This window comes from Equus caballus, chromosome 24, assembly GCF_041296265.1.
Source record: "Equus caballus isolate H_3958 breed thoroughbred chromosome 24, TB-T2T, whole genome shotgun sequence".
Lineage (NCBI taxonomy): Eukaryota > Metazoa > Chordata > Mammalia > Perissodactyla > Equidae > Equus > Equus caballus.
In genome coordinates this window covers 13,893,324-13,907,949 of record NC_091707.1, presented here as the reverse complement: position 1 = coordinate 13,907,949, position 14,626 = coordinate 13,893,324, and the positions used below count along the sequence as shown (strand labels likewise).

The 14,626-nt window shown below is 40.4% G+C and overlaps 1 long non-coding RNA gene across 1 annotated transcript; it reads left to right on the top strand.

The window, feature by feature from the left end:
• Positions 1-6,803: 6,803 nt before the first annotated feature.
• Positions 6,804-14,625, top strand: LOC138920569 (uncharacterized). Its single transcript, XR_011431974.1, has 3 exons — positions 6,804-6,979; positions 13,515-13,773; positions 14,505-14,625. It is a non-coding gene; the product is annotated as an uncharacterized lncRNA (long non-coding RNA).
• Position 14,626: the final 1 nt, after the last annotated feature.

Sequence of the window (14,626 nt, the reverse complement as noted above, 5' to 3'; positions counted from 1 at the left end):
TGTTGATTGTTTCTAATAGGTTTTCTATGGATTCTTTGGGGCGTTTCTATATATAAGATCATTTCATCTGCAAACAGTGAGATCTTTACTCATTCGTTGCCTATTTGGATTCCTTTTATTTCTTTTTCCTGCTGAATTGCTCTGGCCAACACCTCCAGTACTATGTTGAATAAGAGTGGTGAAAGTGGGCACCCTTGTCTTGCTCCTGTTCTCAGAGGGATGTCTTTCAGTTTTTGTCCGTTGAGTATGATGTTGGCTGTGGGTTTGTCATATATGGCCTTTATTATGTTGAGGTACTTTCCTTTTATACCCATTTTATTGAGGCTTTTTATCATAAATGGATGTTGGATCTTGTTGAATGCTTTCTCTGCATCTATTGAGATGATCATGTGGTTTTTGTTTTTCATTTTGTTAATGTAGTGTATCATGTTGATTGACTTGTGAATGTTGAACCATCCCTGTGTCCCTGGTACAAATCCCACTTGATCATGGTGTATAATCTTTTTGATATATTGCTGTATTCAGTTTGCCAGAATTTTGTTGAGGATTTTTGCATCTATGTTCATCAGTGATATTGGCCTGTAGTTTTCCTTCTTTGCGTTGTCCTTGTCAGGTTTGGGGATAAGGGTGATGTTGGCTTCATAGAATGTGTTAGGCAGTGCTCCATCTTCCTGAATTTTCTGGAACAGTTTGAGAAGGATAGGTATTAAATCTTCTTTGAATGTTTGGTAGAATTCTCCAGAGAAGCCGTCTGGTCCTGGGCTTTTATTTTTGGGGAGGTTTTTGATTACTGTTTCTATTTCTTTACTTGTGATTGGTCTATTCAGATTCCCTATTTCTTCTTGATTCAGTTTGGGGAGGTTGTAAGAGTCTAGGAATTTATCCATTTCTTCTAGGTTGTCCAATTTGTTGGCATATAGTTTTTCATAGTATTCTGTTATGATCCCTTGTATTTCTTTGGTATCCTTTGTGATTTATCCTCTCTCATTTCTAATTTTATTTATTTGAGACTTCTCTCTTTTTTTCTTAGTGAGTCTGGCTAAGGTTTGTTGATTTTGTTAATTTTTTTGAAGAACCAACTCTTTGTTTCATTGATCCTTTCTACTGTCTGTTTTGTTTCAATATCATTTATTTCTGCTCTAATTTTTATTATTTCCCTCCTTCTATTGACTTTGGGCTTTGTCTTCTTTTTCTAATTCTATTAGGTGTCATTTCAGGTTGCTTATGTGAGATTTTTCTTGTTTTTTGAGGTCAGCATGTATTGCAATGAATTTCCCTCTTAGGACTGCTTTTGCTGCATCCCAAGTGAGTTGGTAAGGCATGTTTTCATTTCCATTTGTCTACAGATACTATTTGATTTCTTCAATAATCCATTGTTTGTTCAGTAGCATGTTTTTTAGTCTCCACATTTTTGCCCCTTTCCCAGCTTTATTCTTGTAGTTAATTTCTAGTTTCATAGCATTATGATCAGAAAAGATGCTCGACATTATTTCAACCCTCTTGAATTTATTGATGCTTGCTTTGTTTCCCAAGATATGGTCTATCCTTGAGAATATTCCATGCACACTTGAGAAGAATGTGTAACCTGCTGTTTTTGGATGAAGTGTTCTATATATATCTATTAAGTCCATCTGGTCTAATTTTTCATTTAATTCTATAATTTCCTTGTTGATTTTCTGTCTGGATGTTCTATCCATTGGTGTTAATGGGGTGTTGAGGTCTCCTACTAATATTGTATTGTTGTTGATGTCTCCTTTTAGTTCTGTTAGAGTTGCTTTACAAATTTTGGTGCTCCTGTGTTGGGTGCGTATATATATATAAGTGTCATGTCATCTTGGTGGGTGTTCCTTTTATCATTATATACTGTCCCTCTTTGTCTTTCTTTATCTGTTTTGGTTTGAAGTCTACTTTGTCTGATATAAATATGGTGACACCTGCTTTCTTTTGTTCATTATTAGCTTGGAGTATTGTCTTCCATCCCTTCGCTCTGAGTCTGTGTTTGTCTTTGGGGCTGAGGTGTGTTTCCTGGAGGCAGCATATTGTTGGGTCTTGTTCTTTGATCCATCCTGCCGCTCTGTGTCTTTTGATTGGAGAGTTCAATCCATTTACATTTAGAGTGATTATTGAAATGTGGGGGCCTACTGCTGCCATTTTATCACTTGTTTTCTGGTTCTCTTGCATTTCCTTTGTTTCTCGTCCCATATTTTTGGATTACTAATTCAGGTAGGTAAATTTCTGTATTGGCTTTCTTCTTATTTGTAATTTGTGTCTTTATTCTTGTTATTTGTTTAGTGGTTACCAGGCAGTTTGTATAAAACATCTCATAGATGAGATAGTCCATTTTCTGATAGCCTCTTATTTCCTTAAATTAAAATGTTCCATCCCTTTTCTCTTCCCCTTCTAGGTTGTTATTGTCAGATTTTTTCCCCTCTTCCTTCTTGTGTTGTGAGTTTGTGGTTAGAATGACAGGATTATATTTATTCTTGGTGTTTCCCTTCCTTTTATCTTTAATGTTTTATTTAACTTTTGCTAACCCTAACCTGCTGATGGAGAGGTGCTACTTTCCTTTACTGTCCTTCTACTTATCTCCTTTGCTCTGGGTTTTGTAACCCCTTCCTTTTTTTGATTTTTCAGGTACGAGGGTCTCCTGAGCATTTCTTGAAGAGGAGTTCTTGTGGCAATGAACTCCCTTAACTTTTGTTTATCTGGGAAAGTTTTTATTTCTCCATCTTATTTGAAGGATATTTTCTCCCAGTAGAGTATTCTTGGCTGCAGGTTTTTGTCCTTCAGAGTTTTGAATATATCATTCCACTCTCTTCTAGCCTGTAAGGTGTCTGCTGAGAAATCTGCTGCTAGTCTTATGGGGGTTCCTTTGTAGGTTATTTTCTTCTGCCTGGCTGCCCTTAGTATTTTCTCCTTGTCGTTGACTTTTGCTAGCTTCACTACTATATGCCTTGGGGTTGGTCTTCTTACCTTGATAACGTTTGGAGATCTATTTGCTTCTGTCACCTGAAGTTCCATCTCTCTCTCCAGGTTTGGAAAGTTCTCAGCCATTATTTCTTTGAACAGGCTTTCTGTCCCCTTCTCCCTCTCTTCTCCCTCTGGTATACGTATAATCCTTATGTTGCGTCTCCTAATAGAGTTGGATAATTGTTGGAGAGTTTCTTCATTTCTTTTTAGTCTTAGTTCTCTCTCCTCCTCTGTCTGCAGCATTTCTATATTCCTATCCTCCAAACTGCTAATTCTGCCCTCCATTTTATTGACCCTACTGTTCAGAGAGTCCAGATTTTTCTTAATCTCCTCCATTGTGTTCTTCATCTCCAGTATTTCTGATTGGTTCTTCTTTATAGTATCAAGCTCTTTTGTGACATAGCTCCTGAACTCGTTGAGTTGTCTATCTGTATTCTCTTTTAACTCATTGAGTTTTTTAACAATGGCTGTTTTGAATTAATCGTCATTTGGGTTATAGATTTCATTGTCTTTGGGATTGTTTTCTGGGTACTTGTCATTTTCCTTCTGTTCTGGAGATTTAATATATTTTTTCATGCTGCTTGATGGCTTGGATTTGTGCCTCTGCATAGAGATAGAGTTTAGTTACTGCTTGCACTTGTTTCAACTGATGTGGGGGAGTAGCAGCTGTTTAGACTGCACCAACCAGGAACCCTGTCAGCTGTTGCTGACTGGACCTGGGCCCCTCCTCATAGTCACAGTGGTCCTGTGGGGTCCTTCATCAGCTGTGGGGGCAGTCGCGAGGGGGCCTCAGGCTGCTGGTGCCTACTGTCACAGACCTCCTAGATGCGCTCCCTCCTTGGGGTCTGCAGCGGTGTTATGGGCTTTCCCAGCAGCCGGGAGCAGGATCACCTATATTTGCAGCTCTGTCACTGTCAGAGCCCACAAGATCTCACTTGTCCACTATAGGTCACAGCAGAACTATGGGTATATTCTGTAGTCTGTGGTTAGCTCACCCAGCTGTGCTACTTTTGCCCCAGGGCCTTTCAGCCTTGTGATTGCCGGTCGGGGCCTCTCCACTAGTGCTGTGCAGAGGTTTTTGCTGAGGCTGCTGTGGGACTCTACCCAGCCCCCAGCCACTCCCACAGGATCTCTGGGTGTCCCTTGCCCCTGCTGGGACACAGCTGGAGTCCTTGAGTCAGAGGCAGTTGGCAGGCTGCTGCCCTGCTTGGGATCCTCCTCTCCTGGAGCCTCTCAGCGTTCTGAATGCTGGGCTGAGCCTCTCTGCTAATGCCTAGTAGAGGCCTTCCCTGCTGTTGGTGAGGTACCCTGGAGTTTCCCCCTGATCTGTGGAGCTGGGCCCCTAGAGCTCCACCCGGCCCCTGACCATGCCCATGGGATCTCTGGGTGCCTCTTGCCCGCTCTGGGACACAATCAGAGTCCGTGAGTCCAGGGGTGGCTGGCAGGCTGCTGCCCTGCCCGGGATCCTCCTCTCCGGGAGCCTCCCGGCATTCTGAATGCTGGGTGGGGCCTCTCTGCTAATGGCGAGTAGAGGCTTTCCCTGCCACTGGTGCAGGACCCTGGAGTTTCCCCCTGGGCTTAGGTGTAATCGTGGGGAACTTAGGGCTGTAGTCACCTGTTTTCACCGTTGCTCTGCCAGTGCTCACACACTCCCGCCCTTGGTGCGTAGCAATGCTATGGGGGAGTCTGCTGGAAGAAAGCCACTTGCAGGTACTAGGCTGTCTGGGGGTCGGGGGTCGGAGAGTTTTCACCTTTCTCCACCTCCCCCCGGGGGAAAGTCCGTCTGCCTTCTCACGTATAGCAGCATGGGTCTCTCAGGCATCCTGAGATGCTATATGGATATCCTTTGTTAACTGATGAATGTCCAATTAGTTGTAGATTCGAAGAGGGAGAGACAAAGAAGACTACTCACTCCACCATCTTGGTGATGTCATCTCTCAATCTGATTTAGGTTTTAAAGCATCACCTATGGATCGTAGGGTGATGAGCATGGCCTCTGGGAGACCAGCTAGGAGACAATTGCAATAATTTAGCTTCTGGTTGATCACAGTGGGAACAGCAACCCTGGGTGGTTTCATTCTGGATATATTTTGAGTTTGAACCAATAGGATTTCCTAATGGAGTGGATGTAGGTTGATAAAGAAAAGTCAGGATCGTTCTAAGGGTTTTGGCCTGAGCAACTAAAAAAATGTAGTGACCATTTACTAAATTGTAAAAGACTGAGAGAAGAACTTGCCATCTACAGATGGCAAGTCAGGGTACTGTCTAGTATGGTCTGATGACATGAAATATAAAGCTGGGCTGTTTTAGTGAAGAGGAAGAAATAATTGAGAAGCAGCAATGAGGGACCGCCCTCCACTGGCCCACTTCAGGCCCAGTGATATGACCTTTGTGGGAGAAGAAAACAGTCAACCACTTGAGAGGACAACTAGGAGAGCATTGTCTTCAGGAGAGAGCCAGGTTATGGTTAGATCAAGAGATGAAGGGAACAGGAACTTCAGGGAAGTTGAGGATATAGGAGTTTTGTTGAGATTAACCACTTCATCGTCTGAGCTTTCGCATCTTCTGTTCTCTGCCTGGATTGTTTATTTTAAACAACTTTATTGAGGTAGAATTTGCATACCATAAAATTCACCCATTTAAGTAAATGCCTTTATTTTAGTAAATTTACTGAGTTGTGGAGTCATCTCCCGGATTATTTTAAACCCTCACCCAGTGGACAAACGCACTCTCATTCTTCAGAACCCTTCTCGGCTATTCTCTCTTCTGGCAAGCCTTTCCTGGCCTCCCCAGACAGGTTTATACTGATTCTCGATTGTGCATTCTCGTAGTCTTCATTCCATGCCAAACCAAATTGAAACTGCGCTCATCTCCCCCACGATACTGTGAGCCCTTCAGGGGCAGAAATTCTCTTATTCTTCCTTCCTAAAAATGTCTGGCACAGAGTAGTTGCTCATATTTTTGAAACAAGTTTAAATCAACATGAGAATACATAGTAGAAATCCGAGTTGAGAATCATAGGTGGGAGGTAAGGAATCTGACAACTAGCCTTAATCTCAAAGGAAAAATTGTGTTAGTTACGCCAAAATTAAATGGTTTAAAACAACAAGCATTTATTATTTCACACAATTTTTGTGGGTCAGGAATTTGGGTGATGCTCAGCCGGGTGGTTCTGCAGGTTGCAGTCAAGGTGTCATCCAGGGATGCCTCTGAAGCTTGACTGAGGCTGGAGGAGCTGTTTCCAAGATGACTCACTCTCATGACTGGCAAGTGGATGCTGGCTTTTGGCAGGAGGCCTTAGTTCTTCGTCATGTGGCATCTCCATAGGGCTGCTTGAGTCTCCTTAAGGCTCCACATGGCCACTGACTTCCCCAGCACAAGTGATCCGAGAGAGAGCAGGGCCAAGCTACACTGTCTTTAATGACCCAGTCTTGGACGCCACACTCCATCATTCCCACACTTTTCTTGGTGACACAGCTCAGTCCTATTCCATGTGGAGGGGACAACACAAGGGCGTGATTACCAGGAGGTGAGAATTGTTGGAGGTCAGCTTGGAGGTGGGTGATCATAGACGTTAATTAATTTAAAAGTGAAGTAATGCATGCCTAGTACATGGCAAGCAGTTAATAAATATGTGAACAAGAGAAGGCAAAAGGCAAAGAAATTTTAAAAGAATGGGGGTTGAAATGACTTGTGTGGCTAGACTGCTAAGGAATCAATATGAAGTTACTGAAAATATTGCTTAGCAGCTGTTTAGGTTAGACAATGGTATTTTAGACATTTGGATAACTTTTTATTTGACTGTTTTATATGCTATTTTCCCCCCTGCTTAGAATCAGTGAAGTCTCTCCTAAGTGATCAATGAAGACAAATGCTCCAGAAATACCTAGAGGAAAAGCGGCTTAAACAATTAAGAGAGAAACCTCAGCGATGACCATTTATAGTGGGTGTTTATAGACCTGATAAGCCTATTATGCTTTCCTCAATACCAGCACACCAACCAACAAAGGTAAATTTAGTATCATAACTTGATATTCAGAAATAGTTCTTAACCAGACTTTTCTTTCAGAGATTATACTTGATCTTAGCCAAGAGGCCAAGAAGCGATTCTTTGAGAGTTTGAATGACTAAAATAACCCTTTCCCTGTAGCCCTTTATTCACTTAGCTAGTTGGCAGGAGCCGGGAATGACATCCTAATAGTTCAGAAGATGGAGATCAGGTCTCTCGGTGTAGCCATTGGTAGGTTGACATGGGATAAAACCAGCAAAGCAGTTAGAGCCGGGCTGGACGGTGACGGCCATGCGAAGGATTTGGCGTCCATCCTGTCGGATGCAGAGAGTCAAGAGAGGCTTATACACGAGCTTGTACCGTGATCAGATGAATAATTCAGGAAGATTACCCTGGCCTGGAAGATCGTAGTCTGGAAGGGGAAGAACTTATAGGTAGGAAGACTGTAGTGAGACTGTCGTGATAGAGTAGGTGAGACAGGATAAGGGGACTGGGGCAGTGGGCTTAACGGAAGAAATAGGTGTGAGAAATCTTAGGAGATAAATTTGATGGGGACCAAGTAGATGGCGAGGGGTGAAGGAAATTGAAGAGTCGGAGATAAGATGATTCTGAAGATAAATTAGTTTGAGCAACCATATAAATTGTGCTGCTGCTGAAAGAGGTGTGGAAGGCAGGAAAAGGAACATGCCTAAGTGGGTGCATATTGATAATGCTTTTCTGCTTTTTTTAAGCTCATTTGGGCCATCTGGATAAGAGGCAGTTGGGAATAAAAATTTGAAAATCTGGACGGAGATCCATGCTGAGATGTGGATTTAGGGTATGATATTGGGAGTATGGATGGAGGTTTAAGCTGTAGGGCTAAATGAGACCACTCCTGTAAAGATACATACATTGTGAAAGCGTGAGGTCTAGAGTGCACCTTCAGGTGGGCAGAAGTCAGGTACCAGTGATAGGTCAGAGTGGCAGGAGAGCTAAAACAGGACAGAAGCTGGAGGAGGGGTGATCTAAAGAAGAGAATGATCCATGAGACAAGAGAGATGAAGCTTGAACACAGGCAGCTGGATTTGTAAATTAGGTAGTCACTGGTGATTTGCTCTTTTCAATGTGCTCTTTTCAAGGTAGTCTCTTGTTGGCTGTGTATTCATTCCTGATTTAAATAAGAATTGAATAACGTAAAAGCTCAAGATATCACCTGTTTTTGTTTGCTTCAGGAATGTCATTGATTTATTTGAGAGACCTTTGATTACTCTGCGTATGACCTTAGGATAACGTGGAAGTGACCAAAATTAGTAGAATGTAGCTCAAGGTGGAAAGATACAGAAAAATATGGTGTGTATGTGTTAGAGGAGGACGAGATTGTTTCTGTTTGGAGGAACATCAGAGAAGACCTCTTGGAAGGGGCTGAACTTAATCTGGCTTCTCAAGAGTATGTAAGGCACCAGTCATTGGTCTAAACTGTAAACAGCTATTTACAAAGTGTTATATGTAGGGGGAAAAGACACACATTGTTGTGTTAAATGATACGATTCACCAGTAGTTTTTTATTCTACTTAGACAATAGCAATCGCTGAATATTGTTTACTTTGTGCCTCATTTCTTCAGCACTAGATCTTCCCTGAGATTTGGAAATGCAAGTGGCTCCTAATCGAGAGGAGAAGTCTGATTGTGCTTCAATTTTAGAGTTGATAAATATCGTATCACTTTTAATCAGTCCTTGTCTTGCTGGATTTCTTCCATGCTTTGTGATCAGGTCTCCATTGTCTTATGGACAGAGGACAAGTGCATAATCATTGGATTTGAAGGCAAACTGCCAAAGCTAAGAAAGTAAGCTGTGCAGTATCTTTTCATAAACAGGAGAGAAGAGATCTTAATACTCTAGTCTCTTCATCGACCCCTTCCAAATATTTCCAGTTAATCATATTAACAAGGATTCTAATACCTGGAAAATATAGTATGAAATTTCTCCTTTGTCCTCACTGAGAAATATGAGTAAGGTTTGAGGCTTTTAAGCATAATTTAAATCAAACCAGAACCAGAAAAGAGAGTAATTTAAGTTAGCAAGTATCTTTTTGGCAAGTATCTTTTTGCCATAAATGATTAAGGGTTAGATGACTAAGGGTAAAATTTAACTTTAAAATGGAAACTTTATTTTGTAATGAGACATGGAAGTAAATTATGGCAGTTCATTTTTTTTTAACTTTATCTTCTTTTGACTCTTTTAATGCTGTTCCATCTTGTATGGATTGCCAGTTCAAAGGCCAAAGCCCAAATGGAGCTGACTAGCGTGTAGTTGATAGTAGATAAGTGTTACTAAAATGATGAATCGTGCTCCTTTTCTCAGAGTAAGTAAATTCATTTTAAATCTATTATCAGCTTCAATCATAGTGATTATTTTACTAGAGTTAACAGTACCAAACTCCCTGTTATTGGTATGGTGACATAGAGCAGTTTTGGCTAGATGCTAAGGAAGTACTCACTTGAAATATTCATTGCCAAACATCCCTTATGAGATCTATACCAACTCGGTGTGTCTCTCTGTTTGTTTACTGGGCTCTATTATGCATCCATGTCACTATAAAATGCAGATAGGGATATAAAGCACGTAGGGTGGGGGATAAACTTACGGGTCTTCAGAACACAATTATGGACAAAGTTAATAGGACGATTACTAAAATAAAGTGAAGTGGGCAAGGAGGGAAATAGTATGTCTCTTTATCAGGTGAGAAGGCTCCGTTTCATTTATTCAATAAATTGAGTCACTACCATGTTCCTCTAGGCTCTAGGACATAGTAATGAATAAAGCAACATTCCCTGTTTTCATGGAGCTTACATGTGAGATAGGCAATGAAAAGAAAAATATATAGTATGTGATGGTCATAAGTATTATGCGGGAAATAAAAAAAAAAGAGAAGGCAGATGGGGAGTATTGAAGCTGGTACAGGGTGGGCTTCTGATGGGGCCTCGCTGAGACGGTGGCGTTTTGAATGAAGTCTCCAAGGAAGTTGGAGAGTGCACTGTGGGAAGAGTTTTCTATCCAGGAGAAGACTTTTCCAGACAAAATTCAGAAGTTTTGAAGCGAAAACATGCTGCTATGTTTAAGGACTCTCAGAAGATTATAGTCAGCTATTTTGAATAGCTTAGGCTATTAGCATTTTCAAAATTCTAGGATTCTACAAAAAGCTTGTAAGGAAATCTATATAATGGAAAACTTTGTTCATCTCATATTATTTGGGGTGGTGGATTTTTTGCTGGGTCATTTACAATAGTCAGATTTCAGAGGAGGGGTCAAAATACAGATTGAAAATGTGGTAATTTGATTCATTAAGCAATTAAATCACGTAGCACCTAATCCTTTAAATAGTCGTTAATAGGAGTGATGTTCGAGCAACTCAATCTGGTCAAAGACAAACTTCTGAAAAGAAAGTGTCCAACGAGAAAACAGGTAGGGGTGTTAGCAGCAGGCGCCACCAGTGCAGCCTCCGCGGGAGCAGCCTCCGCTGCACTGGCCACGCGAGCAGCGCGTGGTGAGAACTGTTCCTTCATCAGTGGCTGAAGTAGAATGCTCTGGCCCCTGAGGTTTTTCGTGTTCAGTTTTTAAAGTCATCGTGTACTTCTTTGAGTAGGCGAGGAGGAAACGGGAGATTCCAGGTCCCGAAGACAGGTTCAGTGCCCCACCATCCACTTAGCACACAGTGGGCGCTCAGGCGGTGAAGTATGAGCATTGGTGTGGGCAGCGCCACAAAGTGAAGATTAATGGTCCCAGTAAATTACAGCCCATTTGTTTGGTGGAATACAGTGTACCGTTTAAGAACAATCCTGTGAAAGACACTTCATGACATGGTTCAGGATATATTAAGTGGGCAAAGAAAACAGGTCAAATTCTGAACAGTATGATCACAACTCTAAAATATGTATGTGAATATGTGAACATAGGAAAAAAACTGGAAAAGCATACCCTGAAGTGTCAGCAGTGATGATTTCTGAATAAGGTCATCTTGAGTGATTTTTATTTATTTATTTTTTGAGGAAGATTAGCCCTGAGCTAACATCTGCCGCTAATCCTCCTCTTTCTTGCTGAGGAAGAGTGGCTCGGAGCTATCATCCGTGCCCATCTTCCTCTGCTTTATATGTGGGACACCCGCCACAGCATGGTTTTGACAAGCAGTGGGTGGGTCCGCACCGGGATCTGAGCCCTGGGCTGCCAAAGCAGAAGCGTGAACTTAATTACGGCGCAGCGGGGCCAGCCCCTCTGGGGTGATTTTTTTGCACTGTTTTTGTGCTTTGCTTTTCCTGATTTTCTATAATAAATATGCATTTGGTAGTCAGAGGCAAAAGGTAAAATACTTTAGCGCCTTTTGTTTTGAAAACAGATATCCTATACTTGGCAGGAAGTTATATCTGTTTTTATTGTATTTAAATAGGATATTTTAAAATGACTTTTAATCATAAAATCCTTTAAGGCATAGATTCGTATTGTTGCCTTTTTTTCTTTCCCAAATTACCTAGTACTTTTTAATTTTTTTGAGGAAGATTGGCCTTGAGCTAACATCTGTGCCCATCTTCCTCTAGTTTATATGTGGGACACCTGCCACAGCATGGCTTGATAAGCAGTGCATAGGTCCATGCCCAGGATCTGAACCAGCAAACCCCGGGCCACTGAGGTGGAGTGTATGAACTCAGTGGCTATGCCGCTGGACCGGCTCCTTACCTATTACTTTTAATGCAGAACTTTCTATCTAGTCAAAATGGATCTGATATGTCATTTTTATTTTAGATAATAAAACAGAAAGAAAAGTACCCAATCAGGGAAGCCCTGCCAAAAAGATCGAAGAAGAACCAGGCAAGGTAGAGAATAAATATCTTTTTATTTCTAGACATTTGGAAAATCTCATTTTTATTTTCATGAAGCTGAAATTAAGCTTACAGAACTGCTTCAAGAGGTTAACCTCCACGTGTGTGAAAACCTCTTGAAGCACAAGGAAGCATCAAGAGGGTTTACTGTTATGGTTTGTGAGGTGTCTCATCTTCAAAACCTTATAGGTAGAGAATGTGTAGTTTGGTTAACAGAAGAGAGAAAATAAAAACACAGCTGACGGAAATCTTCATGTGAGCATCGGCTAGGAGATGGGTGCAGTGGGTGAAATGCGTTGACTCTGGATTCAGCTGGGCCTGAGTTTGCCTATTGTCTCGCTTCCAATTGGCTATATAATCTTGGGGGAAGTTATGAGTTTGTTCTCCCAGCTGTAACATGTAATATCTACATAGTGTAGTTTCAAGAATTAAATCACCTGATGCTTCTGACAGCATCTAGCATAGTGCCTGGTAGAGTCTTCAAAAAGAGCCAGCATTTCGAGGACCCAATCCCTTAATTTATAATCCATGCTACAATTCCTTAGACTTAAAAAAAAAAAAAAGTTATGCCAAAGTGTAAGAAACCTGGCTATATTCTTACCAAAAATCAGACATAGATCCTCCAAGGAAGGCAGTACAGGGTGATCACAGGCAAGCAGCTGGGCCTCACAGCTCCTCCCTCAAGGTTGCTTTTCTCCTTAAGGATTATCGCTAGTGTCTACCTTTGCAGTCACACAGGCCTCAGGGACAGTGTTACCCTTAAACTCTCGTCCGGGTAGAAATACTCTGCTTTCAATTCGTATCTCATTAAAACTCAGAAACATAGAAACCTCTAAAAGTTATGTTGAAATGGGTGGGTTAAATTGGCAAAGGTGGTCGAAAGGTACATACTTCCAGTTATAAAATAAGTAAGTAGAGAATGTAATGTACTGCATGGTGACTACAGTTAATAATATTGTATATTTGAAAGTTGCTAAGAGTAGATCTTAAAAGTTCTCATCACAAGAAAACAAAATTTGTAACTGTGCATGGTGATGGATGTTAACTAGACTAACTGGGGTGATCATTGCACGATATACAAATATTGAATCATTATGTTGTATACCTGAAACTAATGTAATGTTGTATGCCAATTATATTACAGTAAAAAAAAAATACCAAATAACAAATTGACTTGAAAAAGAAAATATGCTTCATATTTTACATGGTTAATCTTACTGTGTCACATTGAAAAATAGTTCTTCTCATATGATAAAGTTATTTATAATAATCCAAAGTTATTAAAAAAAAGGATTTTGTCCTTGTCAATACTAGTAATCCAATAAACATTGGATTTCTGATTCTCAAACCTTTGTAATTATCAACATAATTTAAGTAAAAAGATAGGTATTTGTTAGGTGAGTGAATTTTTCCAACCTTAGTTTTCATATATTTTAATTTTCGGTAATACCTAAAACCTATTATATAGTTTTTTTTAACATGGATTTGTTCTCCCTCTTTCTGGACCATAGCAATGGTTTATGTAGCTGGTCTTCTGACTCCATGTAAACATTTAATTGTTTTTGTTTCTTAAATTATGTACATGGGACATATCTCTTAACTTTCACATTTTCGGGCCTAAAAAATTGGTCGAATGTATCCCCAGAAGAGAGATTCTCACTCTATTCTGTTTATTCACATCCAGGTCATTTCTTTTAAAGTTGATAGTGAAGAAAATACTTTGGAATCACAAACCAGTGTGACAAACGGAAGGGATCCAGATGGAGCCTAAAGTTACCTAAGGCAGATCCTGCAGAAATGAAAAGGAGGCCATCCTTCACACGAGTAGATTTTCTGTTTCAGCCGCCAGATGGTCTGAAGAGCTATGACGTAACAGCTAGGACTCCAACAAGTACCGCTACTTTGACACCTAGTTACAGCTGCATCTCTTTAAAAACAGAAGTGTAAGAATAAATATTATTAATGAATTCCTTGCTGAGATGGATAACTAATGCCTTTCTTAGATTTGGCCTGTGCTTTTTAAGTTATTTATTTAGTAAACTATGTTCATTATAAATCATGAAAATTTGACATTTCCAAAAAATTTTTCAGAAGGCTACAATAATGTATTTGACAGGTTTGATATTTTCTGTGCATTGTTATTTTCATGATTCAATTTGCTTTTTTTTTGCTTTTAAGAAGTGACTTAACTGTAACACAGAAATAATTTTTTAGAAAGAAGGAATTGCTATACTGTAGTTCAGACATGGTTTGGATTTTTTTGTTTGTGTTTTTTTTACTGAGTGTTACTTTATAAAAACTATCTCAAAAGACAAAATGATTAACTTGTAAGGTGGGGAGAAAAAATCAGTTTGAATCTTTAAAAGAAATGGCAAGGTTGCTTTCCAAAGGCTGGCTGGCGGCAGATTGGGAACTGCTCAGCGGCATCTGAGGCTCCTCAGTGCGTAATTAATGTTGAGAGGTCTTTGCATCTGTGGATCTCATCGCAGGGAGCAGAGACGGGCCTTCCCACTGGAGGTGTTTATGGTTTTTCCCTCCAGATTAGACACGTTTTAAAAAACAGAAACATATTTCTATTTTATCCCATGTTTTTAAAAAACAACATAATTTTGAAATCCTTCAATGAGATGTATGGGGTTCCTGTTTCATGAAGTGAATTTTTGCTCTTGTTTAGTGGTGAGGTTCCAGAAGTAACAAAAGAAATGTTGGCACGCAAAAGGAAAACTTCAGTACATCAGGATTCCGATGAATTACGGTGTCCTTTGAGTTCTCTGACAGTTGGGAGCACAGATATGG